Genomic DNA, 15309 nt, shown 5'->3' with positions numbered 1-15309 from the left:
GGGGGTCCCTGTGCTCGGACCCTGACTGAACAAAACTTTTTGACATGTCACCATGACATCTCAAAAGTTTTTTAAAAGTTTATTTACCCTTTTATGTGTTCCAGGATGACCATTGCAACTTAAAAATATTGTAACGAAAATTTAAAAATAATACAAATTCCATTAACCCCTTCAGAACCAAGCCTGTTTTGGCCTTCAGGAACGCAGTTTTTTTTGTTTTAGCGTCCCTGCATTCCGAAAGCTATAACGTTTTTTTTTCCTCAACGTAGCTGTATGACTTTTATGACTTTTTTTTGCGGGATAAGGTGTATTTTTCAGTGGCACAATTTTTGTGTACAAATCGCTTATTAATTAACTTTTATTAACTTTTTTGGGGGGGGATGGAAAAAACAGCATTTTGTTTTTTTGCATTATAAATTTTGTGCCATTCACGGTGTAGGATACAGGTTACCTTTTATTCTCTGGGTCAGTACGATTCTGGCAAAACCAAATATTTAATAGTTTTGTTTTTTTGCACAATTAAAGCATGTTTCATAGGAAAAAATATTTATTTTCTGCCGGTGTAGCTACGTGAGGGCTTGTTTTTTGTGAGACAAGTCATATTTTTTAATAGAACAATTTTATTTTTTAATAGAACAATTTTTAAGCGTGTCCCACACGCATAAAAAAAATAAAGTTTTCAAATACAATCTATTGTCCATAGTGCATGCTGTTTGAAATCTCACCCCCTTAAAGCCCCATCTTATAAGTTTGTGCATAGTGCGTTGCCCAGGGATCCATCCTCCTGTAATTCTGTTTGTCACGGTCAAGCATGCGCGGTTGATACACGCTGTTATTTAATAGTTGGTATCCTTTTTGTGCAGTGAGACGGCACATGCGCGGTTGCACCGTCCTCACTTCACAGGGTGGGCAAGCATACTGTGCGCTTGCCTTCTGTCAAAGAAGCAGCAACTTTTCTTTGTCTGCGCCACTCGGTTGTGTGTTAGGCACAGCCAAGCAAGCGCAGAAGTATTACCAAATAAACCACTAATAATAATTTGTCTTTTAAAAAGCCCACAGAAATATGCTATTTTATGCCCATACCCAGGAGAGTGCGGGGATCCTATAGTAGGAACAAGGTGCTTGTGGGAAATGTAGTTTCCCACAAGCAAACCACGATCACATGGGCAGTGCTGAAGGATCACCCACTTCACACTGAACATAGACAAAGAGTCACAGAGAATTGTGAGCTGGAACAAGGAGTAAGAAATTCGCTAGTGAGTATCTGAAAGCATGGCTAGGTTACTTTAGAAAGAATATTAGGCTACAGTTATTTAAATAATGAAATTAAAAAAAAAATGTTAGATACTGGGACAACCCCTTTAACGTTTATTGGATTTTTTGGGGAAGAATAGAAAAAAAAAAGACAAATACGCCAGTTTACCAAAGAATTATTGCAGTAGCTATGGCAGGTCTGGAAGCCTTTGCTAGGCGGTCAGTACTGATTGTAGAACGGCCAGGATTGGAGGTAACTCCGATCTCTGCAGTTGCAGCGTGATGTCGACTGTATGTCATAGGTGGCACCCTCTGATGGCTCGGGCCCTGTTCCTGTGTTCGTGCCATCTAGTGGATATAACTTTACGTACCTTTGTGGGAAGACACCGCTAAAATGGACGTTCGGTTACGTCCAAAAGCGGGAAGGGGTTAAAGAAAAATAAGCTCATTACTAATACAGATAAAGCAAGTCCTTACATATAAAAGCAAGAAAGAGCAACTGGAAGCTGGTGAATAACTATGTTGAGGACTGGAGTTTCTTCACGTGGAGCAGAGAATTTTGCTGAAAATCCCCAGCGACTCGGCAGCGAAATTTAGATGTAGAATTTGTTGTGGATTTCACCCCTCTCATTGAAAGAAATTAATTTCGCAAGGAAGATCCACAACATAAATTGACATGCAGCAGTATTAAAAAAAATATCTACGCAGCGTGTAGATGAGATTTCACCACAGATTTTCTGTCGGAATCTCTTTGTGGAAATTCCACAAATAATTCACCCTGTGTACGGATACCATTAGGGTTCTGTACATTGCACATAATGTAGTACATAGTACTAAACTCTACTACAGATGTCAGGGTTCCTTTCCCTCTTATTCCACACTGAATAACCACCTCTGTAAATTTGAAACGGAGTGCATGCGTAGAAGAAATACACCAGACAGAGAAGTTGGTACAGGTCCTCTCTCAGTGGAGTAGGAAATGCAACTGAACTTTATTACACAAAAGTTTACAAGTCGTCTCCGTAGAAATATGGGACGCGCTTAAGCCCCATTGGTTCTATTCAGTTGTGACGTTCATCTGCACACTCCTCTTGCATTCCAGGGCGATGTCTTCTATGGGCATTGTCCCAAATGCAGGCTCCATCTTGTTGCATAGATTCAGATTCTTTGTGAAATATACTGATATTTAGCTTATGTAACGTAATAATGTTTTTGCAAGCAATATACATGCTAATGATCCCTCACAGTCCCCCCTAAAAATATTATTCCTCTATTACTCTATCCCTGAGTCTTGCCTATCAATTTACTACTGATCACTCAAACCAGGCGGGTAGGGGTTTTGGATTTCTTCACCAGCTTGAGACGAGCAACTCCTTATGAGTAATCCACCTTTGTACCTGGACTTCCAAGGTTTCTGAATGGTCCTAACTTTCCCTATTCTCCTCAAGATACAGGATGGTTGTCTTTAAAGGGACTGCCGGTGTCACCTCTTCTATTTGTGTAAACATAGTGCACACAGTCTGTTCTACAGCTTTCGTCATCATTTTCCTGATACAAGGGAGAACACAGCACACAAGTACAGAGAATAGTATTAAAAAGACCACTATCACTACTCCTATTTGTGCTAATATTTTCTGCCATCCAGCCCATGAAAAATACTGGTCCCATGGGTCGGTAATACCGGAGTTCCTTTTCAACTCTTGAGATAAGCTCTCCAACTTATGTATGGCCATTGTGACTTTTCCTTCGGGCCCGGTGTTGTCGTGGATATGCGTACAGCAGGTTGTCCCTATCATTCTACATACCCCACCTTTTTCAGCCAATACCATATTAAGAGCCATTCTATTCTGGAATGTCATAGTTGAGGTGGGCCCTAGCTGGTCGGCTAACCCTTGTAAAGCATCTCGGGTATAATTTACAAACCGCTGCTGGTTCTAATATATATAATTAATCCAGTCTAGATTTTTATTAACGGTAATAATTGGGATAAGAGACTCAAATTCAAACTGGTATGTAGCTACATGTGTATTAGAAGAATTATACCAAAAGGTGGTCACCCCATCAGCCTGGGTGATTGCTACATGCCCCCCCTCAGCACTCTGTGCAACAACACGAAAAAAGATAAGGATGTATATAGTGATAGTCATTCTTTGGAAGGGTCCCTTCCTCTTGCATTGTGAGGCGTGGATCCATGTTGGCCTTCCTTCCGGCTTAACTGCAGTGGGCGAGATCAGGAGGACCTGGTATGGTCCCTCGAATCTGGCTTCTAAGGCCCCTCACATTCTTTACTGTTAAACCTACCAATATTGGCAATAATCCAAACTTCTCCTCCACGGCACTTGTGCTGGTCATAATTGTCGCACTGTCACTTACTGTCCTAATGGGACTTTTACCCCTGCAGATATAACAGGTCATGGGCAGCATCTTCCTCAAACCTAAAGACACCCAGGTAACATAACCTCCGGGCTGTCATTGCTGCCATGTACTTCTTACATATGAGTGACAACAACCAGAGACCTTCACCTGGTCATAAAACACACCTCCACATAAAACTCCTCAGATCGTAATTTGCAGTACCGTGGCATATTTACAGACATTATAATTATAAACCTCAGACAATATAAACAATAGGGCCTCAATTAATAATATAATGCGATCACCAATCTCATGCTATCACCCTCAGGTTTTGGGTCCCATCAGTTCATTGCAAGTCCTGTAAATCATCGTCCTCTTCTTCTTTTGTATTCTGCTCTTCACTGACTGTCGCCCTCAGGCTAACCCACACAATTGTGGAGTCAGACTGCACAGTGGTGTCCAGTGGGGGATTTATTATTACCCTCCTCCTGGTCACTTACTTATTAAAACATTTGGATACTGCTGACGGATTCACTCAGGTCTTTGGTCTTTACCTTGATCTTTGCTGATGTCATCAAGACTTGGTTTGGTCCTTCTCATCTTTCTGACACCGTCTCTTTTAGTATACGTCACCGGGCTGTACATAGCACCTCATGCTGTGAGCCTGGGGTGAGATCCCACGTAGACGGGGTAGTGGAGTTTTATTGTGACTACCACAAACCCTCCGCATCTGTCCTCTTCCTCTGGCAAGTTACTTGTCTGCACGGTTGCTTAGAATTGTGACACTGCCGTCAGTTCATGACAAACGCGTTGTATTGGCTCAGGCTGCGCCTGCGGCATCTCAGTGATGGAGTTCATCATATTAAAAGTCTTCTAGTTCATGTTTACGGGCACTTGCTGGGGACCCAATCCTTGTCAATTGTTAAAATAAATGCTAATCTGGTGATAACATCATCCGCATACACTATAAAAGTTGTTCTTCGTACAATACAATAATAATGACAGGCCCTTAAACTACATCAAACAAACACCTTTATATAAGAAAAACTAATCTGTTCCACTGGACAGGGCACCTAGAAAATGTGTAGTTACTGGGTACATTGCATTTGCACTTGGTGTTACACTTAGCAGGATTTATACCTTATTATGAGCTGATTACCTTTAACAGATTCTACTCACAGAAATATTCACAGATACCATAAGTTTTATCTGACAAGTGTCTCAAACCGATTTTTTCCTACTCTGGTTTGCTCTACCTGGGAAGGCCTCTCAAGGTCTGTTCTCTTCGTGGGAGGCGGGTATGATAAGGTTGGCACCGGTCTGCCAGGACTGTTCTGTAGGCAAATCAAACAGCTCTAACAGAATTTAGCAACAACAGCTGTAAAGCCTGGGACATACCAATTAGATCTTACCACATCGATCCATGCAGTCTTGGGGCACACACCATCACACACGAGCACATTTTCATACACATCTACCTCGGGTAGTTGTATGTTCTGCAGTCGCTGGGATGGGTAATCTGACCGGGGGGCACTTCTCATAGGTACCTTTGCTGTTTTATCTATGTCATGCAGGCTGCTACAAACCTAGTGGTGGTATTATTGAATCCAGGGACAAGCCAATTTACTAATACCTGGCTGCACATACCCTTGTCAGTTCTGTCTTCTCTTGCTCTCTCACTTGTCTTACCCGATGGTCCAACAAATGTCCTACTACCAATGGGCCCATAATCGTGGGCGATGCCAAAAGCGTACCTAGAGTCAGTGTAAATGTCGGTCGGCTTACCTTTTGCCAGGTTACAAGCCTCAGCGAGCACCTCCAGCTCCGCTCCTTAAGATAAACAAGAAGGTGAGAGTGGTTTCTGGATAATTTACCTTGTGCCACGTATCCTGTCTTGTACATACTGTATATGATGAAGTTTCTCTACATTACAAATTTACATTAAAAACCCATGTCACATATAGATAGAACATTTCAAAGGGGTGGCGTCTTCATTCTCAAAAATAAAAACAAATGTTATACACTTCTCCACACTCATCTGATAATCCAGAACACTTTGAGGATCTCACTTTATTCAGGTTCTGTAAATACTTGATTAATACAAATAAAAATTACTAAAATCTTGCATAAAATGAACAATATTCAGATAATTTTCACCTCCTTCCCTACTAAATCTATAAAGACTCATGGTCTCTTACACAATACCTCATATTGGGTGGAGACTACAGCACATCATACCCAGTGCCATATTTACTGTTCTGGAAATATCTATACAGAAAAACCTCAACATTTAGGTTACTCTCATACACATTTTGTAGACCTCCTCAAACCAAATTCATTAATTCCAAACAAAATAAAATTGTACCTGATCAGTCTCATCAGTCCATGCTCTATATAAAAGCTTATATCAGTCTGCTTTTCAGACTTCACACTGCACACGTTATATCACACAGCCCCTCCCCGTCACAATCTATATTCGTCATCATCATCATCAATTCCTTATGTGCAGCCCAATTATATTAGACTGAAATTTGTAATGGGTATGTCAACCGATACCCGCCCTCCAGCGATTTATCCAGTTTCCAAATCATATATATATCTGAGAGAAAAGACGACACAAGAGACCATGCGTGTATGCTCAAAATCCTTCTCTGCCGTTTATTGCCAAACTCAATTACAATAATATCATTCAGAAGGGGTGTAGGCTTTGATTTCAGCCAATCATCTACAATATGATTATGACTCTGATTCAACCAATGAGAATATTTCAATGCATTATAATAATTCTCCACTCTCCAAGGTTCCTACAAGTTAATTTGTCTCTACTTCTTATCTCACTAGAGAATGGACTGCAAATAAAATTAAATCATTTAATCATTACCCCCACCCTCAAGGGTTACAATGTCATTGTCCATTCCACCAAGGCTATTTGATCTGCTTCTTACAAGAGTAATAAAACATTCAATTCAAGAACACAACATAGAATTGCTTCAAGACATTTGCTGACATATTACTTTTTACTTATTAATCTCAAGATGGCTCCTTCAGGCCAAAACATGGATTCCAACAATCCAAAATGGACGCCTACCATACAAGATGGAGTCCATGCAAAATGTTATCTTTTAAACATATTCGAATCACTTTCACATTTCTTCGTTTCACTCGCATACTGTTTCCCTTCCCTTCGCTCTACCAAATCATACGAATAGGATCGTCCGAGTACGGGTGATCCTGATGATTTGAATATGTACCGTAAACCATCCATTCTAGCCTTCTATATCCTGCACGTAATTTATATAACAACTTTTGGTCTGCAACCCTCTAGTGACCGGTTCACCGTGGTCTGGCCAAAATATTACCCACGACTTATCACACGTCTTATCCGTGTTCTACACACCCCGCGTGCCCCTGTATAAGACAGGTTATATTTTCTATCTAGTCCCTAATTACCCAGAGGATGGTTAGTCGGGCGCGACTAATTTCTTACGGGTTCGTTACCACACAGCGGGGATGTCTCTCCTGTCGCCTGAGTTAATCCAGCCAGTCGACCAGGGTTCTACAGACTCCCACAAGACCGTCCACTAACACAGAGAAGTCGAAGATTTATAAAATCAACTGACTTACCGTGTTTTTGCGCAGGTGATCAGTCTCCTTTAGTGGGCAGTCCTGGGTTGCCCGCTGCTTCACCCTGTGGTCGTCGGTTGTCCTGATTCCAAGATCCCCTCGAGTGTAGCCCCACCTTGGGCGCCAACTGTCAGGGTTCCTTTCCCTGTTATTCCACACCGAATAACCACCTCTGTAAATTTGAAACGGAGTGCATGCGTAGAAGAAATACACCAGACAGAGAAGTTGGTGCAGGTCCTCTCTCAGTGGAGTAGGAAATGCAACTGAACTTTATTACACAAAAGTTTACAAGTCTTCCCCGTAGAAATATGGGACGTGCTTAAGCTTCATTGGTTCTATTCAGTTGTGACGTTCATCTGCACACTCCTCTTGCATTCCAGGGCGGTGTCTTCTGTGGGCGTTGTCCCAAATGCAGGCTCCATATTGTTGCATAGATTCAGATTCTTTGTGAAATATACTGATATTTAGCTTATGTAAGGTAATAATGTTTTTGCAAGCAATATACATGCTAATGATCTCTCACACAGAGAGGCACTTCTAGACAGCCAGCAGTAACATGCACTTCAGTAATAGATGCGGGTCCCAGAGCTGGTGCCCAGATCTATCGGACATTTATGGCATGTCTTGTGGATATGTCATATATCTCTAATGTGGGAATAACCCCTTAAAGAAATTCTGACACCTGGATTTTTTATTTTTTTGGGCAAATTAAAACCCGATAGTGGAACGTTTTTTTATTTTTTTTAATTCTTTCTTCTCTACTTGCTTACTCTGTTAAATAGCATTCAGAAATGTACTTTACAGCAGTCACATGGGCCATAGGAACCAAAAGTCTTGAGATGTTCTTTGACTTCTATGGGAGCGTATTGTGGGCATGCCCTGTAATTTGTGCAGGGGTCACTGTGCAGGGGGAGGGGAGCTGTTCCCATCATCTGTTGTCACTATCCTATGTGGATCCTCTGTAATCTGCCTCCAGCTTTATAATAGAGGTGTTACCTTAAATTGTAATCCTGCCTGTGATAATAATAAAATGAAGTGATTTCAATAGAATAGGATGTGTCAGTCTATTATGAGGCTCAGTGGCCAGAGGAAAAAACTGCAAGATTTCTGGAAATTTTCTTAAAAAGGACCTATCCGCTCTCCTGACATGTCTATTTTAGTAAATATATGTATTTCCCCCATGAAATAGCAATTCTAGAACAAATTTTCCCATAACTCTGTTCTGTTGTTCTCTCTAAAAATGTTTGAATAAATTGACAACAGTCTGTTACCTTTCTCCTTATCAAAGGGGTGTGTCCCTACACAGTCTCACTATGCCAGCACTGATTGGACATTGTCAGTCTAGGCACACACCCCTAACTGGTAACACCCAGTTGAGGATTTATTCATAAATTCATAGATTGCTAGGAACAGCACAATGTAGTGTTCTAAAAAAAAAAAAAATGCTCCAGAATTGTTTTTTCATGTGGAATACAATCATTTACTGAAACAGACAGGTCAGGAGTTGTGATGGGTCATGTTTAACCCCTTAAAGAGGCTCTGTCACAAGATTCTCATATCCCTATCTCCTATTGCATGTGATCGGCGCTGCAATGTAGATAACAGTAACGTTTTTGTTTTTTTTAAAAACGTTCATTTTTGGGCAAGTTATGAGCTATTTTATATATATATGCAAATGAGGTTTGAAATGGACAACTGGGCGTTTTTTTTTCTTTATGTCCAACTGGGCGTGTATTGTGTTTTTAACTGGGCGTGTTTACGTGTATGACGCTGACCAATCAGTGACCAGTCAGCATCATACACTCCTCTCCATTCATTTACACAGCAGCGATGTGCAGCCACATACACCGAGATTAACGTTAATCAAGTGTCCTGATAATAAATACACATGAAATCCAGCCTGGACGTCATGTGTATTCAGAATCCTGACACTTCTGAATCTTTTCTGTGAGATTTCCAGCAAGTGAAACGAAATCTCGTTTACCTCCGTAATCTCGCGAGATTTCGTTTCACTTGCTGGAAATCTCACAGAAAAGATTCAGAAGTGTCAGGATTCTGAATACACATGACGTCCAGGCTGGATGATCATGTGTATTCATTATCAGGACACTTGATTAACGTTAATCTCTGTGTATGCGGCTGCACATCGCTGCTGTGTAAATGAATGAAGATGAGTGTATGATGCTGACTGGTCACTGATTGGTCAGTGTCATACATGTAAACACGCCCAGTTAAAAACACAATACACGCCCGGTTGGACATAACGAAAAAAAACGCCCAGTTGTCCATTTCAAACCTCATTTGCATATAAAATAGCTCATAACTTGGCCAAAAATGAAAGTTAAAAAAAACCGTTACTGTTATCTACATTGCAGCGCCGATCCCATGCAACAGGAGATAGGGATTTGAGAATCTGGTGACAGAGCCTCTTTAAGGACGCAGCCTGTTTTCGAGTAATGAACCAGCCATTTTTTTCAAACCTGACGTCAATTTATGTGGTAATAACTTTGGAATGCTTTTATTTTTTAAAGCGATTCTGAGATTGTTTTTTGTCGTGACACATTGTACGTTAAGGTAGTGGTAAAATTTGGTCGATTCATTCAGTGTTTATTTGTGAAAAACACCAACATTTAGAGATAATTTCTAAAAATTCGCATTTTTCTACATTTTAAATGTATCTGCTTGTGAAACAGATAGTAATACCACACAAAATAGTTACTAGTTCACATATCCCATATGCCTACTTTATGGTGGCATCGTTTTTTGAACATTCTTTTACTTTTCCAGGACGTTACAAGGCTTAGAACATACACCACATACACAAAGTATTCAAAACAGCATTTAGAAAGTTTCTTAACCCTTCAGGCATTTCATAGGAATTTTGGACCTTGCAAAGGCATGTGACACTGTCCCCCATAGACGCCTAATGGGTAAATTAAGGACTATAGGTTTAGAAAGTATAGTTTGTAATTGGATTCAAAATTGGCTCAAGGACCGTATCCAGAGAGTTGTGGTCAATGATTCCTACTCTGAATGGTCCACGGTAATAAGTGATGTACCCCAGGGTTCAGTGCTGGGACCACTATTATTCAACTTATTTATTAACGATATAGAGGATGGGATTAATAGCACTATTTCTATTTTTGCAGATGACACCAAGCTATGTAATATAGTTCAGTCTATGGAAGATGTTCATGAATTGCAAGCTGATATGAACACACCAAGTGTGTGGGTGTCCACTTGGCAAATGAGGTTTATTGTAGATAAATGTAAAGTTATGCATCTGTGTACGAACAACCTGCATGCATCATATGACCTAGGGGGAGCTACACTGGGGGAGTCACTTGTTGAGAAGGATCTGGGTGTACTTGTAAATCATAAACTAAATAACAGCATGCAATGTCAATCAGCTGCTTCAAGGGCCAGCAAGAAATTGTCGTGTATTAAAAGAGGCATGGACTCGCGGGACAGGGATGTAATATTACCACTTTACAAAGCATTAGTGAGGCCCCATCTAGAATACGCAGTTCAGTTCATGGAAAGAATGCCCTGGTAAAAAATACAAAGAAGAGCAACGAAGCTAATAAGGGGCATTGAGAATCTAAGTTATGAGGAAAGATTAAAGCGTAACTAAACGTTCGATCAACTTTTTATTTTCTAGAAGCATGTGTAATATGAATATATTTTGTAATATATTTTATTAATGAATTTGGGCTCCTTTTTCTGTTATGTGTTTTAAATGGCCACTCTGACACTTTTTTACTACATTTTATCTCTTGTATGTCTCCTGTTGCTAGCAGAAATCCGTACACCGTTTGAACGTATCGGTGTACGGATTCTGCTGCCTATGAGTATGGGCTGGTGGTGGCCTCATCCTGACGTCTGATCTGCACGCCCCCATCGTGACGTCAGGAAGGTCTCTCTTCCTCTATTCCTCTATACACTACACCGTTCTCTTTAGTCTAACCGGCAGTAGTAGAGCGCATGGAATAGACTGTGATGAGCTCTGCTGCTGTCCAGACTATAGTGTGTGTGAGAGGCGCTCCAGTAGTGGAAGCGCAGGTCTGGCCTCCCCTCCCTGTCCCCCCCCCCCCCCCCGTGCACTTTACTGTAACCGGCAGTAGCAGAGCGCAGGGAAGAGAATGACAGCTCTGCTACTGTCCGGTCTATGGTATGTGTGAGTGGAGCTTCTGTAGCTGAAGCGCAGGTCTAGCGGCGGCTCCCTCGCTAGACCTGCACTTCTACTACAGAAGAATGTCAGATGCAAAAGACAACTGTGCTGCAAAAGGACTTTGGTTTTCCTGATTGACTGGCTATTTTGGTGCATGATGGGAATTATGGGCTCATAGAATATTGCATACAGTACTGGCAAACATCACACACGGTAAGACACGCCCCTAGCAACTGGCCAGAATCAGGAAGTGTGAGAAAATAGATGTAGACGGTTTCACAAGGAAAAAAAGGTACTTTTGAAGTGAAAAAAATTGCTAGGAGTAATGTATTCACAAAGAGGGACATAATAGCAGTTTACATTTTTTATTTTTTTTTGCAAAACTTTAGCTACGCTTTAAAAGAATTAACCCTATTTAGTCTTGAAAAAAGACGACTAAGGGGGGACATGATTAACTTATATAAATATATATGAATGACACATACAAAAAATATGGTGAAATCCTGTTCCATGTAAAACCCCCTCAAAAAACAAGGGGGCACTCCCTCCGTCTGGAGAAAAAAAGGTTCAAGCTGCAGAGGCGACAAGCCTTCTTTACTGTGAGAACTGTGAATCTATGGAATAGTCTACGGCAGGAGCTGGTCACAGCAGGGACAGTAGATGGCTTTAAAAAAGGCTTAGATCATTTCCTGGAACAAAAAAATATCAGCTCCTATGTCAATTCATAGAAATTTTGTTTCATCTTTTCCCATCCCTTGAACTTGATGGACATGTCTTTTTTTCAACGTACTAACTATGTAAAGCAAAGGTGAGGTGAAATGTACAAATTGTTTTTGCAGAAAATCTGTGTTAATTAATTTTTTTCTGTAACACAGTATGTTTTACCAGAGAAACGCAACTCAATATTTATTACCCAGATTATGCAATTTTTAGAAATACCCCACATGTGGCCCTAGTGTGCTACTGGACTGAAGCACAGGCCTCAGAAGCTAAGGGGCACCTAGTGGATTTTGGGGCTTCCTTTTTATTAGATTATATTTTAGGCACCATGTCAGGTTTGAAAAGGCATTGTGGTACCAAAGCAGTGGAAATATCTCCAGAAAGACACCATTAGGCAAACTACACACCTCAAGGAATTCATCATGGGGTATATTGAGAGCATTTTAACCCCACAGGTTTTTTTGCTGAATTTAGTGGAATTAGAATGAAAAAAAAAATATATATTTTCAATTTATGCAGGGCATAAAGGAGAATAAGAACCCCAACATTTGAAAAGCAATTTCTCCCGATTACGGTAATACCCCATATACGGTCATAAACTGCCGTTTGGACCCATGGCTGGGCTCCGAAGGGAAGGAGCAGCATTTGGCTTTTGGAACTCAAGTTTTGCTGGAATGGTTTTTCAGTGCCATATCGCATTTTCAAAGCTCCTGCGGGACAAATTCAGAGGAAACCCCCAAAAAGTAGCCCCATTTAGTAAATTACACCCCTGAAGGAATTTCAGAGGTATAGTGAGCATTTTGACCACACGTTTTTTTTAAATCTGAATTTAGTGGAATTATGCTGTGAAATTATTTAATTTTTTCTGAAAGAACGTGGAAATTTTTAATTTTCGTAATGAATAAATGAGGAAAAGCACCCCAACATTTCCTGTGGATATGTCATAAATGTCCTTCATAGAAAAACCCCTATAAATGCTGCGGTCGCTATTGACCACGGCATTTAACTAGTTAAAGGGGTTTGCCATAAAACACATTTATCCCCTATCCACAGGATAGGGGCTACATGTGAGATCGCTGGGGGTCCCAGCTAGAAGGAGAACAGGGGACTGCAAGTCACCCAATGCGCTACATGAGAAGCCTGGACTTCTGGGTTCTGTGTCTGTCTTATCGTTCCACAGCTCCATAAAGATCACTGGAGAGCTGCTCGCGCATATGCAGAAGAATCCCATTGATATCTATGAAGCTGCCGGACACAGAACGTGGAAGTCACATCTTCTCATGCAGCGCTCTTGGTAACATTCGGTCCCCGTTCTCCTTATCAATCACACATGTATCCTCTGGATAGGGGATACATGTGTTTTATGGCACACCCCCTTTAAACTGCCAGGAACAGCGAAATTGCTGTTCCTGGCCGTTAGAGCAGCGTGTCAGAAGCTGACACCTGCAGTGTATGGAGCGGGCTCAGTGGGTGAGCCCGCTCCATATATCATCCCCCTCCAGCTCCATTATGTGCCGGCACGTCATGGGTCGGGAAGGGGTTAAGTATTGAAGCGGTCATGGCGCCCGGCGATGCCGGGTCCCTTGACTGCGGACTATAAGACGCAGGGACTTTTTAGCAAGATTTATTCTTGCTAAAAACTGCGTCTTATAGTCTGAAAAATACGGTAATACTAGAGGGATTTGGGGAAGATGACGTTTTGGGCAGAGAAATGGCAAATAAGTTTAATGTGGGTAAATGCACTTGGGCCGAGGAAACAGGTTTTACAATTATGCATTAAATGGTAAAACACTGGGTAAAACTACTACTGAAAAAGATTTGGGGATATTGGTGGACAGTACATTTACCTTTAGCTACCAGTGCCAGGCAGCTGCTGCCAAGGCTAATAAAATCATGGGATGCATCAAAAGGCATAGATGCCCATGACAAGAACATCGTTTTGCCTCTATAAAAATGACTAGTCTGACCACATATGGAATATTGTTTTGTAAAAGAAGGACATGGCTGAACTACATCAGGTGCAAAAAGGGGCGACCAAGGTAATTAACCCTTTCAGGACCAAGGGTCCTCGATGCCTCAATGACCATCCCCATTTATTCAAATCTGACATGTCATTTTATGTGGTAATAACTCTGGAATGCTTTTGCCTATCCAAGCGATTCAGAGATTGTTTTCTCATGACATATTGTACTTTATGTTAGTGTAAAAATTTGGTCAATAAATTCATAGCTTATTTGTGAAAAACGCCAAAATTGAAAGAAAATGTGCAAAAATTATAATTTTTCTAATTTTAAATGTAATCTACAGTACATTGTAAAACAGATAGTAATACCACACAAAATTGTTGCTAATTAACATCCTCCATATGTGTACTTTATATTTGCATTGTTTTTTGAACATTATTTTATTTTTCTAGGACTTTACGAGGCTTAGAACTTTAGCAGCAATTTCTTACATTTTCAAGAAAATTTCAAAAGGTTATTTTGTCAAGGACCAGTTCAGTTCTGAAGTGGCTTTGAGGGCCATATGTACTAGATAGACCCCATAAATCATCCCATTTAAAAAACTGCACCCCTCAAAGTATTCAAAACAGCATTCAGAAAGTTTATTAACCCTTTAGGTGTTTCACAGGAATTGCAAAGCACAGTATAGGTGAAATTTACAAATTTCATTTTTTTGGGCGAAATTCATATGTGATACATTTTTTTCTGTAACACAGAAGGTTTTACAAGAGACATGCAACTCAATATTTATTGCCCAGATTCTGCAGTTTTTAGAAATATCCCACATGTGGCTCTAGTATGATAATGGACTGAAGCACTGGCCTCAGAAGCAAAGGAGCACCCAGTGGATTTTGGGGCCTCCTTTTTTTAGAATATATTTTAGGCACGATGTCAGGTTTGAAGAGGTCTTGTGGTGCCAAAACAGTGGAATCTCCCCAAAAGGGGTTTGGGAAACTACACACCTCAAGGAATTTATCTAGGGGTATAGTTATCATCTTGACCCGACAGGTCTTTTGCTATATTTATTGGAATAGGTCTGTGAAAATGAAAATCTACTTTTTTTCGGAAAAAATATAATGTAATTTTTACAAGGAATAAAGAATAAAAAGCACCCCAAAACTTGTAAAGCTATTTCTCCTGATTACGGCAATACCCCATATGTGGTAATACACTGCTGTTTGG

The 15309-nt window shown here is 40.6% G+C and overlaps 1 protein-coding gene across 3 annotated transcripts in view; it reads left to right on the top strand.

Annotated features, from left to right (window-relative positions):
- The window catches only part of RARS1 (arginyl-tRNA synthetase 1), a 91412-nt gene that overhangs the window by 49729 nt on the left and 26374 nt on the right, over positions 1-15309 (top strand). The gene's annotated exons all lie outside the window — the stretch shown is intronic.

The sequence above is a fragment of the Rhinoderma darwinii genome, chromosome 3 (genome assembly GCF_050947455.1).
Source record: "Rhinoderma darwinii isolate aRhiDar2 chromosome 3, aRhiDar2.hap1, whole genome shotgun sequence".
Lineage (NCBI taxonomy): Eukaryota > Metazoa > Chordata > Amphibia > Anura > Rhinodermatidae > Rhinoderma > Rhinoderma darwinii.
Note: the sequence above shows the minus strand (reverse complement) of the source record. Positions and strands in the feature narration are given on the sequence as shown.